General features: G+C 37.2%; 1 protein-coding gene, 1 long non-coding RNA gene and 1 pseudogene across 3 annotated transcripts in view; 2 read left to right on the plus strand and 1 right to left on the minus strand.

The window, feature by feature from the left end:
* Positions 1 to 18023, plus strand: part of LOC140002820 (uncharacterized) — a 99568-nt gene that overhangs the window by 24608 nt on the left and 56937 nt on the right. The window lies entirely within an intron of this gene.
* On the minus strand, positions 292 to 11529 carry LOC140002779 (serine/threonine-protein kinase RIO2-like; annotated as a pseudogene).
* LOC140002792 (uncharacterized) lies at positions 11257 to 17560 on the plus strand. Of its 2 annotated transcripts, none has more exons than XR_011810317.1 (5): positions 11257 to 11271; positions 12014 to 12102; positions 15460 to 15522; positions 16066 to 16183; positions 16365 to 17560. It is a non-coding gene; the product is annotated as an uncharacterized lncRNA (long non-coding RNA). The 2 variants fall into 2 exon arrangements; XR_011810316.1 differs by lacking the exon at positions 11257 to 11271 and adding an exon at positions 11550 to 11686.

The raw sequence follows: 18023 nt of genomic DNA on the forward strand, positions 1-18023 counted from the left end.
ATTGACCTAAAACAAGATACTGTTGGAAATACTGTACTTAAATGATCGTACCTAGTACTACTAATTTATTTTAAATCACAGTCGATATTTTTAACTAGGAACACAAAATAAAATCATGCAAACAAAACCAGAGGAACCAGCGTGATGTTTATTAGTTTCCAAAAATACACGGTATTGTTAAGAACTTTTTCCTCCACTGTATAAAAGGATGCTTGGTTATTAGGTAACTGTTTTAGCTGTATGTACTGTGAGTTTTCTCACGTTCGGTGGCAGCTATGATAAATTATCCCCAGCAACTAGCTGCATCCAAGCTTGACTTAATGTTGTGCATATTTTCTCGACGTTGTTTGGTATAAACGTTTGCCTCTCCTTTCTGTAGTCGTCGCCTCAGAGCAGACTTCTGCTGTTTTGTCAGCTGACGTTTTATCTTCCTTTTCACCAGTTCCTACAAATAAATAAACAATTCAGTATCAGAAGTTTTTGAACATCATTTAGTACTAACATTACCATAATGACACTGTATTCTCAGTACTAACATGAACATGTGGTAGTGAACCTGTCGAGAAGACCACCATGCGCTGAGCAGCTGGTGATCCACACCAGGGTTAACTCGAGTTTGCCCAGGCCTGCCCTGTGCTGTGCTGCCCATACTGTGTGGCCCCAGAACCCCCTGTGGGGCTGCACAGATCCCTTGGCCTGGGGCAAACTCAGCCAGCTTCTTGGGACAGAGGAGCCTGCAGGCAGCTTCCGCCTGGTTCCAGTGATTACCACTGCTCTGTGGTCTTGCCTTTATCTAACAGAGCAGAAAGAAGTTATAATAAGAACTTCACCTCTTCTCAACAGCAGAAATTGAGCAAGCAGAGTTGTTTCTTTGTAAGAAAATCATGTAATTATCTCAACTGAGTGAAAGGGGAGAACCTCTGCTACAGACAAGGTCTACAGTATAGCTATGTGGTTTGGAGTCAGGGTCAGGGCTCTAGCATTTGAAGGGGTGTACGATCACCTGTGCTATTTTTTTTTCTTTTAGCATTAGCTCTAATAAAAAGCATCTTAGGTGATATCTTGCAGAGTTTAGGTGCCTTTCATTCAGGAATCATAATGAACCAGTACTTTTCAGTGCAAAACATATGCCTTCAGCAAAAATGATAATGTCCTGTGCTTGCAGATTTGACAAACATCTTGTAAGTAGAAAAAGGACCAAGAGAGTTTGCTCCAGCACAAGGAGAGATCTCCTTGTCCTTATCACAACCCATGAATATTTTTTACGTCATCATGTTTTCTCCCCCTTTTTCCACCTGAGGACAGGGCTAAGAGAAGCATGGAGGAGCTGAGGTACCTGCTGGTGCAAAATTACCCCACAATCTAGTAACATTTCTTTTGCATTTACCCCAATTTCTCTTGCCTTGTTTTTTGTTTATGATACTGTCAGCACATTAAGTAGTAAGTTGGTAGTTAAGTCAGGAACCAGAAAGAATTCTTTTGGCACTGTTTAAAAACTGCTGTGACTAATACAACTAAATTATGCAAATACAAGGTAGTCAATAAATCCAGGTACCCAATCCTGATTTCAGTAAGAATGCTGTAGTAATTACATAGTATTCACCTGAATAGTAGTTTCCTAAGCTTTACCACATGCAGGTTGACTATCAAAAATGTGAATAAAAAGAGTAGTATAAGATCTGTCTTTCTTTCCTCGGAAGCTTAGCAGAACTCAGTATTTAAACAAGAGCATTTTGGAAATTAAATCTGTGAATGCTCTTTAAAAATATTCCAGAAGAAATTCCTGAGGAAAGCTGGTAAGAACTAGTTTAAACTGGGCCACTGATGTTTTTCTTCTGTCAGTAAGACAATTGTCATCCTCTGCTTTTTATAGGCAGAGCTCTGAAAGAAGGCTTCTCTACTTCTCCCACTTCAGTGGACAGATGACTTCCTTCACAGTTCATACAAGGCTTGCTAGAAGAAACTTTGCAATACAAATACCAGATATTTTCACTATGCAAAAATGTAAATTCACAAAATACTACTGCTCAATCACAGCATGCAAGTCTCACTAGTCTCTCCATCATCCTAAGCCTGACTGTAAGCAAAATGAATAAACAAATCTATCATTTATTATTTAAATTTTTGCATAGTTTGCATTATTTCCTATAATTAAATTGCAGCAGTCCCTACAAAGATTTGTACAAGCACAACAAGACATTTTATTTTGTCTGGAATAGCTTATTGTCTGTAACTCATAAGGCTTTCTTTTTGGCACAGTCACCCAGCTATGACTGCACCTACTGCTATTACTGCTATTGTTTATACATGCCCATACGAATTCCTTCTGTGTGTTTAATCTGGAAACCTGCTTATGTTTTAATGTGTTTCTTCATTGAGAAAGCTATATAAACAACAGAGAAGTGCTAGAAGCAGTAACAGGCATTGGCTCTAAGCAGCTCAGTGGGTCTTACTGCAGTGCCTTTTGTGTTTTTCGTTTTGCAATCACGTTCTGATGTTACAAATAGCTCATCATGCATATCCTTTCTTTAGTTCTAGTATTCAAAAGTTCAAATAAGATTTAACAATGGGCAGAAACATTTTACTTAGCGTAAGAGCATATAAATGGAAAGATTACACAAAGTAAATTGACACAGGATGTTTATGTGGCTGAATCTCTTGAAAGCTGCTTCTGCTTTTATCTTTCTTTTAGAACAGAATATTAGGTACTTAAATGCCATTTGAATATTTTAACAAGTTTGATGTGTCTGCCTACAGAAAAAACATGTGTTCGCTAAACAATCAGGAAGGTTTCTACAGTGAGTGACCACTGCTACCACCTACTGGTGTACAGAAATATAATTTCAAATAGGGATCTATAGGCGATTCCAAAAGAAATCCTACACATTTAGGTTAGCAAACTGAAAGGGAAAAAATATGTATCGCATGGATCAGAAGCCAGGCGATTCCTAGCATTTATCCTAGCTCTTCTTTACTTCATTTCATAATTCAAGGCTAATTCTTTTTCTCCTTAATAAGGCACAAGGCCATGTCCTACAGTAAGAACAGGGATGACTAACAAAAGTCTCTCTTTCCTTCACACGAAGTCCTGTAAAAGTCTTACACAACTTGCAAACATGCTGTTCCCTAACACATTTATTTATGCATAAAACTGGCCTTTCTTCCATTTAAAATTTAGACACACTCTTTAAAATGTGATAGAGGTAGCCATACTGGATAGTATACTGAGTAGGGATGAAGAAAGATGTAAAATTCTGCCACAAAGTATTGATTTATGTAATGCTGAAAGTCAAATTCATATTGCCAAAGACACCATGACCACAATGAATTCATATCTATGTTTCAGAAATGTGGTAAGAGATGTGTTAAAAAGACAGATGAAAAAAGGCCAAGTTAAATCTTTACTCACGCATGCAAATTTAAAATACAAAAACATTAATTATGGGCAACAGAATTGATTTCTAGCAACAGAAATGAAATTAAAGTTGCTAATGCCGGAGTAGAGCTTTTGTGAAAGAGCAAAGAACAACACATGAAGTACAGCACTGGATATAATTCACTTGTAAACATGTAGAAAGCATCAGACCTATTTTCTGTGAACATGGAACTACAAACCAAAGATGTACATAGTAGTAATCAATTAAAGACAGTTACTGCTAACTACGTATTTGTAAAAATATCTTCAACAGCTACGTCCTAAGATGGTGTATGAGAGTAAACTAGACAGTAGCAATAATAATTACCGGTGGAATGGTTGAACAGCTCCCAACACTGCTGGCTGACGTACTTTTAGTTCTTGTTCTGTGCTCCGCAATATGAACCATACTGTCTTCATTTCTAAAATATGTAAATTAATGTTTTATTCCATTCAGTGAGCATCATGTTTCAGTCATTTTTTTGATATACAATCAAAAGTGCTAGCAGAACATTTGAGTACTACAGAAAGAACATTTACATTTGAAATATTAACACTAGTTCAAAAAACATATTTTATGACAGGAAGGATTATAGTGCAATAGCCACATACATACTACACAAAGTAGTGTAAGAAAAAGAAGCTTCAGAACACTAAAAAGATTAATTCAGATTCTGTACATTGCCTAGGCGTAGAATTTCATGAAAAAGGAAAAATTCAAAAAGAAAACAGGGTATATGAACTTTATATATGCATTCAGGTACCTGGGGAGCTTGCAAACTAATAGTTTGAATTTTATATAAGAAGGGGTTAGCTTAAAGGTAAGAAGGAATTTCCAAGTGTGTCAGTAAAGGCATTAAAAGCCACATGGTATGACGTTCAGTAAAATATATTTGAATAATATATTCCAAAGAGCTTGTTCTTGCTAATTTCAGCCGAATGAGGGGCAGAGGCTGAGAAAGAGCACTCTAATTATAAACTCACTTGTCAAAGCTACTTAGCAGCAGCAGCGTTTTAATATAAAAAAACCCTTTTACTCACATTATTACTAGAAATAAAGAAAAAAGAAGAAAATTTCACCACACCACTAGACAGTAAATGTAAGTATTTACCTGTAAGGTCTCAATTCCTTATTTAAAGTTGACAAGTCAACCAGATCAGGGCATTCATCGTTGTCCTTAGCACTGCTGCCCTCTGTCTGATTTTCAGCAGCATTGTCAGGTATTCTTTTGTGCTCAGAAAAACCAAGTGCACAACTCTCTGCATCTTCACTGGACTTCGAAAGCACAGGCTGCCCTTCAACCTTTTCTAAGGCTGAACTCAACTCTGACATACTCAGTCCTTGTGAATTTTCACTACTTTCTGTGGCTTCAGCATCTTCACTGTGATAACAAGTCTTCAGAGGTTCTGCTTTCAGAAACCACTTCATATATGAAGTCTGCATTGTTTTCTTTATCTTGGCTGAGGAAGTTGGCGTTACTTTCAGCATCTTCTACAAATTCCCTCTCCTCTGTTGTATGATCATCCTCATCAGAGCACTCTGGGAAAAGCAGCTCATCATCTTCCTGCATTTCCACTGGCAGCAATCTCTATGTCAAGAGAACTCTCTCTCCTGAAAGAAATAGAAGTGAGCTTTCTTTTAATATATCAAATCATTATGCTGTATTTTGGATTAAAAATACTATCAAGTTAGACTATAATTACCATGCTATTAACAAAAAGAGTATACTCCATTGGAACATAGGTAACATATTACAGTGCAGGGCTTTGGGTAGTTAGCAGAATGTAGCCTGACAGAACCAGACTTTCATACAAGATGATTCCATCTTCATAATCAGCACTTACTGAAAGCAAACAATTTGATTTTAACAAATATAATACTTAAATTATGCTTGTGCAAACAGAACGATGAAGGACATGTTGACACACACACAGACAATTCCCCTTTGAGAAAGGGCTCAGAGTGATATAAAACCCTTTTAACTGAATCAGCTTTGCTCTTAAAATATGTGAGAAAATTGTTTGCTTTTCAAAAGGGACAAACTACAGTAGGAAAATTTTGAAGATAATATTTGAAGAGGCGGTCACCACATGTACTAGCATTTTGAAAATTAAATTTAAAATTAAAAACTAAGTTGATACTTGATCCCCCAGGACTGTTAAATATGGTTTTAAGAGTCAGAGAAACTAATTCTGCGTCACCGTAACATTTACGGCATTTGGATGTATCTCTTTCCCCTAGCTGCAAGAGGTAAGACAAAGGAGACAGCAGATTTTAAGACGTGCTTCAGTTTTTGGAAACCACTTTTAGTAACTGCCAGTGAAGACAGTATGGATCCTTTTTACTGTAAGAATGACAAAAATATTTCAAATTGGCTCTTTTTCCCCCTGTTCACTTCTAAAATCATCTCTCAGAGGCATCCATTTTTCTCAGAAAACCAACGTAACTACCATAACATGGGGGAATTACGAGTCAGCTGGCATTTTTTACCTGGTATCTTGGAATGATGGGAAGAGCTCACTCTCATAGTTGAAGCATTTCTTAAAAAACTCCTTAATGCAGTTAACATCCCTGTCAAAATACCTGTTTAAAAAATACAGAATTGTAAAAATGCAATAATCAAGGAAATTAAGTCTACTGGTATGACAAACTTTTACTCTACTTTCTTGCCTTTTATTTGAATATTAATAACCATCAGTGACTCGAAGTGAGAAAGTACACGTGTAGGTATACATACATAAATGCAGATTATTTCTATTCATTTCTTAATTGAAAGAAATAATATTAACTGAGAAGCAATTAATTACACATTTATCCTAAGGAGATTTCTACTCATTCATGAAACAAATTGCATTTGTAATGTATGGTGAAAACAGTAGAAAAAGAATTTGAAGCAGGCTTATGAAAACAAATCATGGTTGACTATTTGTTGTTATCAGCACTTAACTGGTTTATTTTGCATACATCATTTGTACGTACCATTCAGCATTTGGATGTGATGTTGATATCATCTGAGGGAAATCAATCATAGTGACATGATCATCATTATCCAGTATGAGATTAAATTCATTGAAATCCCCATGAATCAAACCATGATTGCCAAGTTTTACAATTAGATCCATTAATTCACCGTAGACAGCAGCAGGGTCTTCGACGTGGTGTACTTGGCATCTGGAAAGTTAAATAAAAAAGAAAATATCCTGAACCCTGAAGGAGTTAATTTAAAAATATAGACAAGGCATATGAGTTACACCTGAGAGAATGACAGGGTCACAATTTGAGTCATAAGGGATCTCCAGAGGTTACTAGTCCAATACTCTGCTCATAGCTATGTCAATTCTGAGATTAGATGAGACTAATCAGAGCTCTACCAATGCGGGCTTGAAAGTTTCCAGGGATGGAAACATACTGTGCAATCTCCACCACACTGCCCTCATGGGGAGAAAGCTTCTCCTATCTCCAGGTTAAATCCGTCATTTTAACTAAAGCCCTTTGTCTCTTGTACTCCTATCAAACACGATGGTTATGCTGCCTAATTTAAACAATGGATCAGCGAATTTTTATGTCTGGATTGTTTTAGGTAACTTAGGTCTTCTTGTATTCAAATGCCATTCAAATGTCTCACAAAAAAGTGTTTTCAAGACTAAGCTGGGGATAAGGCAAAGCAAAAAAAAAAAAACAAAACAAAAACCAAAAAAAAAAGCTTAAAGCACTCCAGAATATACTCCAGCATAAACTCCAGAATAAAAGCAAAGTATATGTTTTGCCCCAAAAGTGCGCAGAATAGACATCACCTTATTTTTACAAGCAGAATAAATAGGCAGCTGTCTTATTATACCAGGAGCTGTCAAGAAGCCGTCATTTACAGCTAATTTGTGATATATTTTGGCCTGAATGCAACACTGTAGTGTTATGAGAACATATCAGTTGCACATACAAACAAAACACAATGGAATTCAAGCAGCTCTGTAATAGGCTGCTGTTGAATATTTTCATATTAACAGCAAAATTAATTGGTGACATTTCTTATAGCCAGAGGTCTGTATCATAAAACATATCATTTGTTCTTTGAATTTGGAAGTCATCTAAACTGGTATCTTCTGAGATGCTGATCACCTGAAATAATTTCTCATCTAGTACAGCATCTCCTTCAGGAAATGCTTAGTTAAAATTGCAGAACTGGGATAGCATGGTAAGCCTCACCTGCAATGCCCACATGTAACTTTAAAGCTTTCTGTCTACAGGACAGATGTGGAACTATTTAACAAAGGCGGGGAAACGGGATAGAATAAAGTCTTAAAAGGCACTTCTTCAATGTAACTCTTCAACTGTATACTTTGGGATTAATTACACTGAACCTTTGTTACTGTACATTATATAGAGTATCAAATAGCTATTTTGCATTCTGCTATGGAAACAAAACAAGCCATTCATTCACATACAAAATTCAACATTTTTTCATGTTTCTGGATGTTGAAAAACTGAAGAAAAGTAATCTTCCTTGAGCAAAAAACAGCGTTCAATGCACACAAACACATAAAATAAAAAATAAAACAAACAAAAAACAAACACCCCCCAAAAAAATCAACACAGAAGTTCTACAATGGCAACTGTACAAGTTGTAATCCTACCTGAATCTTTACCACAACATGGATCATGAACTGGAGCTCAGAACGTGGAGGATACACAACTCAATACTGAATATTTGATATACTGAATATATCAATATTGAATATCATTGAATAGATAACATATAGAACATAAAATTTCTGTGTAGAAAATGGTTGTAGCACTAACCTCTGTATCACATTGCTCCTCTGATGTATTCCGTACTTAAAAAAAAAAAAAAGTCTATTTCCACCAGTCTTTTTGGACAAAGAGAGTATGTTTTTAGTTTTCCTTCTCTCACCAATTTCTCCAAATATAATGAAGCAGAACCCTAGCCGTTCTGGGCCTGACTTTATTCATGCTTTATTCAGCATGATCAGAACTGACTCACACGATAAGGAAAAACGTCATCCCTGCTGTCTTACTGAACCTATCGTTGTTAGGGCTTCTGTAAAACAGACTTCAAGCTTCCAAACTTACTAAGGGTAGCCATCAAGGAGTTCCATAATAACTGCATGCCTGTTGTAGTCTACAGGTTTTGGAACAGGAAATCCTCTGTCATACAAAGCCTGGAAAGAGACAACATATTGAAAAAATAAAAGATAACCATTAAGAAAACATTACATACATGACAAACTACAAATATAAGATAAGCAGTTAAGCACCATTGCGGAAGCAGCATCCTACACATTATTCAACTGCTAACTGTAAAAGTCAAATCATGTGCTTAAGGAGGAAGAGCAATCTGAACTTTCACTACTAACTATGCTTCTGTATTTTCCAGAGTTTAGTTATCCTGCAGGTGGCAGGAAAACACAACGGGATAGAAAAACAGCAGAATCGTATCTGGTCTGTTAGCTTAAGAAACCACCAGCAGATAATTGGGAATAGGGTGTTAGAAAAAGGTTCAACAGTTCTTGTAAATACAGTTTGGCCTGGTCAGGTAATCCACACTCAGTCTCAGTAAGGCAAAAGTTTCTTCTTAAATATTAATATCCAGTATTACACTACATTAAAGATTAACTAAAGGTAGGCCATAGTATTTTGTAGCTCTGTTAGCTTGCTCTAACCATATTTACCAAATCATTCACTTGATTCACAGAATGGCTCAGGTTGGAAGGAACCTTAAAGACCACCTGGTTCCACCCCTTCTGCCATGGGCAGGGACACCTCCACTAGACCAGGCTGCTGAAAGCCCCATCCATCCTGGCCTTGAACACCTCCAGGGATGGGGCATCCACAGCTTCTCTGGGCAGCCTATGCCAGTGCCTCACCATCTTGAGCACAGGATTTCCTCCTAGTATCTAATCTCAATCTACCATTATTTTAATTTAAAACTGTTACTCCTTGTCCTATCACAACACTCCCTGAAAGAGTCCCTCCCCAGCTTACCAGTAGGCCCCCTTAAGTACTGCAGGCTGCTATTAGCATTCCCTTAAGCCTTCTCTTCTCCAAGCTAAATAACCCTGACTCTCAGCTTTTCTTCACAGGAGAGGTGCTTCACCCCTCTGATCACCTTTGTGGTCCTCCTCTGGGCCCACTCTAACAGCTCCACATACTTCTTGCGCTGGGGGCCCCAAACCTGGATGCAGCACTCCAAGTGGGGCCTCACAAGGGCAGAGCAGAGGGAGACAATCACCTCTCTCCACCTGCTGGCCACTCCTCTGTTGATGCAGCTCAGGAGGCTGCTGGCCTTCAGGGATGCAAACAAATACTTCTGGCTTATGTCAAGCTTTTCATCCACCAGAACATCCAAGTCCTTCTCTGCAGGGCTGCTCTCAGTGTGCTCTCCTCCCAGTTTGAAACTCATCGCTTACAGACCTAACAAATACTCTGTAATTATGTTTGTGGAAGTGATCCAAATAGACAAGACTAAAATACTAGTAGATACTTCACAAATTTTCCCTAGCATATAGTCTTTCCTAAGACAAGGTTAAGTGAAATGGCGATAGTTTATTCACTGCCTTTATTAAGACTCAGATGACTGGACAGCTTCACCTGAAATTTTATGGAAATTGCTTCAGTTCCATACGACTTCCATGGCAAAGTTTGATTTTGTCACTTGAAAGTATACAAAAGGCATCAGCACTGTCATTCTCTGAAATGTATACTTTAAGTCCACTAAAAAAAACAAATAAAAAGCATACATCCTAACATATACTGCAAATATGAAGTGATGAGAAGATAATCTGAGAAGTACATTCCAGACTATTACATCGTTGTTAATATGGTGCAAACAACCACCTACCTTCATGTAGGCAAACTCTTTCATTGCTGCTAGCCGCGATAAATACAGCCATGACATTTTGTGCCTGTGCTTATGGTAGTCACGCTTATTTTTCAGGCTGCGAAAGGAAGTTCTTCCAAGCCTGTGCAATTTCATTGCAAACTGCTGCTCGTCTTCATTTGCAACAATATAAATATCTAGGAGAAAAAACAGCAGCACAGATCTGAGAAATAAATGGTATCTGACAGGTATATAATGCAACAGTGCAGTGAGAAATCGGTTGCTTGACTTCTTGTAACTGCTATTTCTGGAATAGCAAAGTCTACTACACTTCTTTTAACAGAAAAGACAACCAAATTTGTATATTATGTATTACAAATCTGAACAAGAAGAAGTCATTGGTGAAGAGATTATGCTGCTCCACTAGTAGAATATCATAGAATCATTACGGTTGGAAAAGACCTCCAAGATCATCTGGTTGAACCATCCATCTGATCTGAAACATATTTCAGACTAGGGGATAAGAAGTAACTTAATGGCACACTAGAAAAGACTTCTCTTGACTGGACAGAAAACTCAAGGTACCTCTTACTTTAAAACAGTGTTAGCAATTGGCTATGTTTCATTTTTACCATTTGTCCCCAATAATCCTCTTTTTTTTTTTCGTCATTTTTTAATGACAAAAGACATGCTGTGCCAAATTACAATCAACATATGAGCATGAGAAACCAAGATAGCACTCCAATAGTTTGGACTGTATATTACTTTTTTTTTTTTTAGGTGGGATGAAACATTTGATGTTAATCTTTTTGACAGAAGGCTTCAAAATTCTTTGCAAGTCACAAGACAACTGTCACCTGTTTGCAAAATACCTTTTAAGTAACCATCCAAGAATTGTACAAAATGGTCAAAGTGGAACAACACTTGCGAAAAAAATCAGATGTAGTCAAGACTCACACAGAACTTGAAGTGACCATAAATTTTGGTGTTTGACAGATTAACTGATATGACTATCCAAAGGTAAATTCACCAAGTTTCCAACAAATTAACAAAAATACAGACCCATTTCTTCTTCTAAAAAAAAATATATACTGAAAACACTTTTTTTAAATTACCTGATTCTTTGCCAACACCCATCTGGTTTCCAACAGAACTGATGACTTGCCGGGAAGACAGAGTTCTCAAGGCAAGGTAATCATATCCTGCATTAGTTAACCGATAGCCCTGGACAGCTAGGAAAAAATAAATTACACAACATTTCATTCCATATTATGCATGTGTTTCTTTTAAAAGAAGTTCCAGACCCGGGGGTGGCGGGTTCGAGTCCCGGGGCGGACACGTTTCTTCGCCGTGACACCCCGTTATTGCCATAACTAATACCGGGGCCCAAAGAGGCAGAAATACAGCTGCAGCCATCCCATCCGTGTGTGGTTAGGTAGCAATACCTGGGAACAAATCATGTCTAACCTGCGGTGTGATGTTGCTCACGGAGGCTGGTTTTCCATTATATGTTATCACGGTTACCTCTGTCTGCACCGGTTAACGCGAAAACGCCCAGCAATGTTTCCCAGGCGCTCAAATTTTGCTCGAATTTTGCAAATTTTAGCTGACAGAGCTGCAGCTCGCGAACCGCTGCCTCTGGGGGGCGGCAGTGTTTTAGAAAACAGGAGATGAAACTGAAGTGTTTTTTGGTGGTGGTTCCTTCCCCCTCCGTCCTGCAAGATGGCATGGCAGAGAAATTATTTTCTGGTTTCTCACGTAGGTCCTCGTGTAGTCCTTCTTATAAGCTGCCTATATGGACTAGTCTATAAAGTATTTCTGCTAGAAACATGAGGAATATGTGACTGCAACGTGAGTATCCAAATGAGGTAACTCCATGCAAAAAAAGGGGATGTTAACTCCCTGTATAATCAGCTAATTAAGAGGCTGGCTGTTTCAATATATGCATAATATAGTGGACAGTAAGGCTATCCAGAATTTAATTCTTGGCTCTTAAGGCATCTGGAAAGTTGAATTTGTGAAATCAGATCTTAAATTTCAGCATGAACAGACGAACAGTTCAAACAAACAAACAAAAAAGCAAAAAACAAAATGTGATCTTAAAGTCAGAAGTTTAACCATGAAACTTCTCTAGAAGTCTGTACTGATGTAACTGTTAATAAGCACTGTAAAAAATACTGTTATTTTTGACTGGTCAGTATACTTCTAAGGACCTGGCTGACATCATGAAGAATACACATAAGTACATTCAATTTTTTGTATTTTTAAGCATTATAGGTTTCACCCATTTTATATGCATGCATGTGTATGTGTATGTACATGAATGATCATTGTGGTGTCAGAAAAAACTCAGTGTTTATAAAGTTTTTCTAATGAATAGCAGAATCCATGCCAAGTGTACAAATGCTGCACATTCTCTTCTGCAAGGAGTTTTATAAATCCCCAAAAGCTGTAGGTTAGTGTAAGGTTTGAACAGTGCAGTTCATATAGTGGGCTCTGTCATAGTAGTTTTAGGAAACTACTGTTCTCAAGATAGATATGAATGCTTAGCAGTTTTATTGCTTCAGGTGTTCCGTTTCAAATGAAAATTAGTAATAAACCTAAAGGGAATAGATTGTGGGAGCGTTAAAGTTTATAGTTTAGGTAATTGCTAAGGTGTCTGAATTAGTAAAAAAAAAAAAAAAAAAAAAAAAAAAAGTAATTGCTGTATGTATAAAGAGCCCACAGTGGTGGCTCTATGTTACCTACATGTTTATATCTGGAATTTTAGATCAGCATTTGGCACTTGTCAAGGAAGTGTTTAGTCACTTCATGAGCCTTAGTTGGTGGTCAGACAGCTCCGTTTGCATTGGAGTTGAGGCTTGTCCGATACGTGTGAGGTCTAGCTGGGGTCTATTCCCCCCATCGTAGCTGAAAACAGCCTCCAAAAGGCTGTAAAGCAGGGTAGTGGATATTTTTAGAGTGGATAACATGGGAACCTTTCAGCTTTAATTCAGTGATACAGAATATTTAACACTTAAGTCTTTCCTAAAATACTTACTAATTCAGCTTTTCAGATTCTTTTATTTGTTAAAAACTATAGGGCTTGCAAAGCACACCATTATTTTAATGCTCACGTTGAGCAGTATGTAAAGCTTAGCGCTCGTGCAGTACATTAGTGAGGTTTCTTTCCACACATGCAGGCTTCTCAGCTCTGCCTCATCGTGGTGGTACTGCTCTCAGTAGTAGGGATAAACATAAAGTCTGAAAGGTTGGCTCGTTTGCTAAGCTAGTTAAGTTTCTTATGTTTGGTGAGAGACTTCCAACAAGTTCTATACACAGTAGTGTGTTTTTTAGACATTAAACATTTAACATTAAAGGCAGGTAACAGCCCCTTCCTGCAGACTGAGTGGTGCTAACTTAAGGTGTGTGGCAGTCAGAGGTGGGTACAAGTTGATGCCATGTGGTAAAATTGTATACATGTATATGCCATTGGCAGTTCTTCTGACTGGTTACTAAGGTTCTGTAAGCCAAATTCTATAATCATCAATCATCTGTTGTTTGCATATGTCTTAAGGAGGGCAGTCATTTTTCTTTGTCATTGTGATAACTGCTTAGTTTTCAAAAAAGGAAGGAAAGACAGAGAGCTTTATTATTATTATTATTATTATTATTATTATTATTATTATTATTATTATTATTATTATTATTATTTGAATTTGAATTGCTGTCCAGCCAGAGACATGGGTGCAGAGGGAGTTTGTCTGTCAGATGCCATTTAGAGAGCTCTGGTACATAAATTAGAGTGGAGAGATCAGAATGAGCCTCGATACTACTTCATTTATTTGATCACAGTGTGGGGAGAATTGAGACTTTGAAGCCAGTTTCTATGTGTTCAGATGGAGAATAAAACCATGAGAAGAAAAAGAGTAGAGCTCTCTCCTGGGCATAGAAAACTGGCAGGCTGTGACAAAGCGAGAGCTCTCAAAACCTTCCTATCAAACCTCAAACTTGGACCTGTCATTTTCTGGATGGCCAGTTTCCTGCCAGCCCACCTATTAGGTCATTAGAGATTGGAGGTATGTCCCTTCTAGGCCCTGGGTAGACTACCAGAGGGGCAGTGTCTAGCATCAAATGAACCTAGCTGCTCATTTTTGAAGCAGTAAGGACCTAGTGTCAGAAACTGGTTTTGTTATTTGAGCCAGGTTCTACTGACTGCATATGATTGACTCCAAGCCTGGACAGATATTCTCTCCACTTGAATACGTCTTTTACCAGAGCATAACAATCAATTAACAATCAATTAACAATCGACCTCATCGCAGTCTACAACTTCCTAGTAAGGGGGTGTCGAGAGGCAGGAGACCTTTTCTCCATTAACACCAGCGACAGGACCCGCGGGAACGGGGTTAAGCTGAGGCAGGGGAAGTTTAGGCTTGACGTCAGGAGGGGGTTCTTCACAGAGAGGGTGGTTGCACACTGGAACAGGCTCCCCAGGGAAGTGGTCACTGCACCGAGCCTGATTGAATTTAAGAAGAGATTGGACTGTGCGCTTAGTCACATGGTCTGAACTTTTGGGTAGACCTGTGCGGTGTCAAGAGTTGGACTTGATGATCCTTAAGGGTCCCTTCCAACTCAGGATATTCTATGATTCTATGATTCTATGAATTTACGCTGACATACTTCTCAATTTTTATGTTTTTCCACCTGTAGATTGCATCTCACTGTAGGTTGCATTTTAGTCTCCTAATTTATTCCCTGATTTTTATTTTTATTTTTGTACCACCTCATTAGTGAATGTAGAAGAAAATGCATACTAGCTGGGCTGCATCCGGAAGTGCAAACCAAAGTGCTATAGATAGCATGAATGTAGGAAAAACACACTTTATTGTCTTAATGAAGAAAAATAAGCTTTAAACTGACTTTAAATATGTCATAAGACTTCATGGTATTAGAAAACATGCTAAAACAGGCTGAAAAAACTATTATGAATCTCTCGTTTTCCAATACATTCTTAGACCAAATCCTTTGAGATTCAGAGCTATTGTCCTCACTTTCATGTGACCTTCTTTAATGCAACCTTATAATACCTTGAATATACATCTCTATGAGCCTGTGATAATATTAAACAATCATAAAGTCAATTGTTTTATAACTATTACATTATGAATTCTTTGTGTTTGTGGTACACTGAAAATTTGTTCATTGATCTTTTGCTTAATTCTACAGATACTTTTCTTACTACAGCCTGCATACAGAATGTTCTTTAAATGAGCACAGAATGTGCTTCAGGTAATTTAAAGGCTTCCTGGCTATCTTAAAAATTATATTGATTTTCACCTTGAATATTCACCTGTCCTTTATTTTTAGAGATATACAGGGAATGTGGGAGGGGAAGTGCGCCTTTTCCACTTTTTTTTTTGTCACTCAGCACAAGGACAGTTATTGCCCAGCAATAACAGTATGTTCCATTTAGAGTCCAAAGCACTAATATCATTACTTTTTCTCTAGCTTTGATGTAAAAAAGATCCTGATTGTGGTTACAGAATCATAATCCTTCAGTATTTATTTTGAGGAGCTGTGAAGCCAACTTTTAACTGCCTTTGTATTCTACAGCTTTTTGTTTACAGCCTTTCTTCCTCTCTTTTTTCAATCTTATTTTTAGAAAAAATATAATAATGTTGCTGATAAGAGAAATGTAGCAGTCTTTCAGGCAAGTAAGAATAACCAGTATTAAACAAAAGGTAGAAAATCAGAAAACTATTGGCTAAAAGCTGCTATCTTGAAATGAGACTTGTTTGTTTTCAATAAGTAATTTTCTTATTTCTCTTCAAGAATGAAAGATTCTCAGTGAAAGCTAGTAGTTAAAATTAATATCCACTTGATGTGAAAATGGAACAAACATCAGAAGGACCAAGCATTTTGCTTGGCTAAAGAAACTGCAGTTCTCAAGGTAGGATAATAATTCTAAGTGAAAAATTTTCGTTTTTAAATACTTTTAATATTTCACTTTTAGAATTTGCATTTGCTTTCAAAAAGCAAATGTGGTTGGATTAGAAGGGTGTAAACTTGTACGTTCTAGTTTATTTTTAAAAGTGTTAACTTATGATTTTTTTATTTTTATTTTTTAACAGAGGAGGAATTTATCTACGTTGGGAATTTGTTAATAGATAATTGATGTATACAATGGATATGCATATACCATTTGGATTTTTTTTCTACTGTAGCTTCACGCAATTTTTGGCATTGTAATCTTTCAAGATGTCAATGCTTCTTTATACATTTCATGCGCTTATATGTAAAGTATGTTTAAATAAGCCACTGTTTTCAGTAGATCCTGCTTTTTCAGTGAAACTCTCGTTTTGAATATTGTGGTTGTCAGAATTCTGAAGCAGCAATGCAATAAAAGAAGTTGTATAAGATCTTTTATATACAGAAACCTAGATGTACACTTTGCATATATGTACAAGTGCTTTTCTCTGGTTACAGTGTTCACAGTCTAGTGCTAGTAATCTTTACTATGAAAGGACTTTCTATTTTTAATCCTTTAGATAATTTTTCTTTATAAAGAAATATAATTAAAAGTGACTTTATTGCGAACAGTTTTGAAGTGCCGAAATTACACATGCTGCCTATTTTTCAAAGCCTGTTACTGCTAATGAGTTTTTTATCATTATTCTGCAAAGAATGGTGATGTTATGAATTGGTATGTTATATTGTCAACAAGCATTGTTTTTGAAGAAAAGGTTTGAAGATATTCAAAACTATCACTGTTGCAACAAATCTATTGCTTTCTTTTAAATAGTTGCGCCATCCATTACAGTCCTTTGAATTCTGACAGTAATTCAGGCAAACAGGAGGAACCAAAGACCGGATGATGCTTGTGTAGCAGGCATTTTTCTGTTCATTGCCAAGTGCACAGTTCACTGTTCGGTCACCTGTGTCGGCTGGTTTAGTGCCTTTAATGCAGTTCTCTGCATGCTCCCTATTCTATAAAGCTTACTTGGGGACTTCAGACACTGCCTGTCTTATTATTCCCTAAGGAAGGGTAAGGCCTTTACTGTCCAGCTGGAAGGATCACTAATTAGAGCCCTTGCTTTGGCACAGAGTGTGTCAAGCCTGCAAGCCTTCCTGCTGGGATCAATGGCATTCATGTTTGCTTTCATGAATGCACAATGGACAGGGATCTTGGCAAAGAACTGCCTATTTAGCTTGTGCTGAGAAGCTGAGTCTTCACAACATTTTAAAGTAATTGTAGAGGTAGAAAGGGAGCTATAAGAATACACCCTTATTATTCTGCTCAAAAAAAAAAAAAAAAAAAAGAAGAAAAGTATTCTCTCTAACGAGAATCCAATCCGCAGTCAAAACCCAGCATATATTTTTGCCCATGTAATGCTCGTAAAGAAATTTAGAGTCATTACTCCTCTATGCTTGCAACTTTCTGAGAATTTAGGATACATTTATATTTTAACCATCTATAAAAATTTAAAACTTACCTTGCAGTAAATGCAAACTCTGTAAGCAATATGATTAATTCAGACTATGTGTGAGGTGTTGCCATTAATAAATAATGGTTATTGGCAGGGCAAATGCTTCATTTAATTCTTTCTCTTTTTCCTCTTTCCCTTTAGAGACAGGTATGTTTCTGCAAAGGGGGTAAGATTTTTAAAATGAGCTTGTTTTGGCATGTATTTTTCATGGAAATACAGACCTGGGTCTGTATTCTGGAGTGTCTCTTCAGGGGTCACCCAAATACACCATGAATATTATTTACCAGTAAAACAGCTTGACCG

The sequence above is a fragment of the Anas platyrhynchos genome, chromosome 6 (assembly GCF_047663525.1).
Source record: "Anas platyrhynchos isolate ZD024472 breed Pekin duck chromosome 6, IASCAAS_PekinDuck_T2T, whole genome shotgun sequence".
Taxonomy (NCBI): Eukaryota; Metazoa; Chordata; class Aves; order Anseriformes; family Anatidae; genus Anas; species Anas platyrhynchos.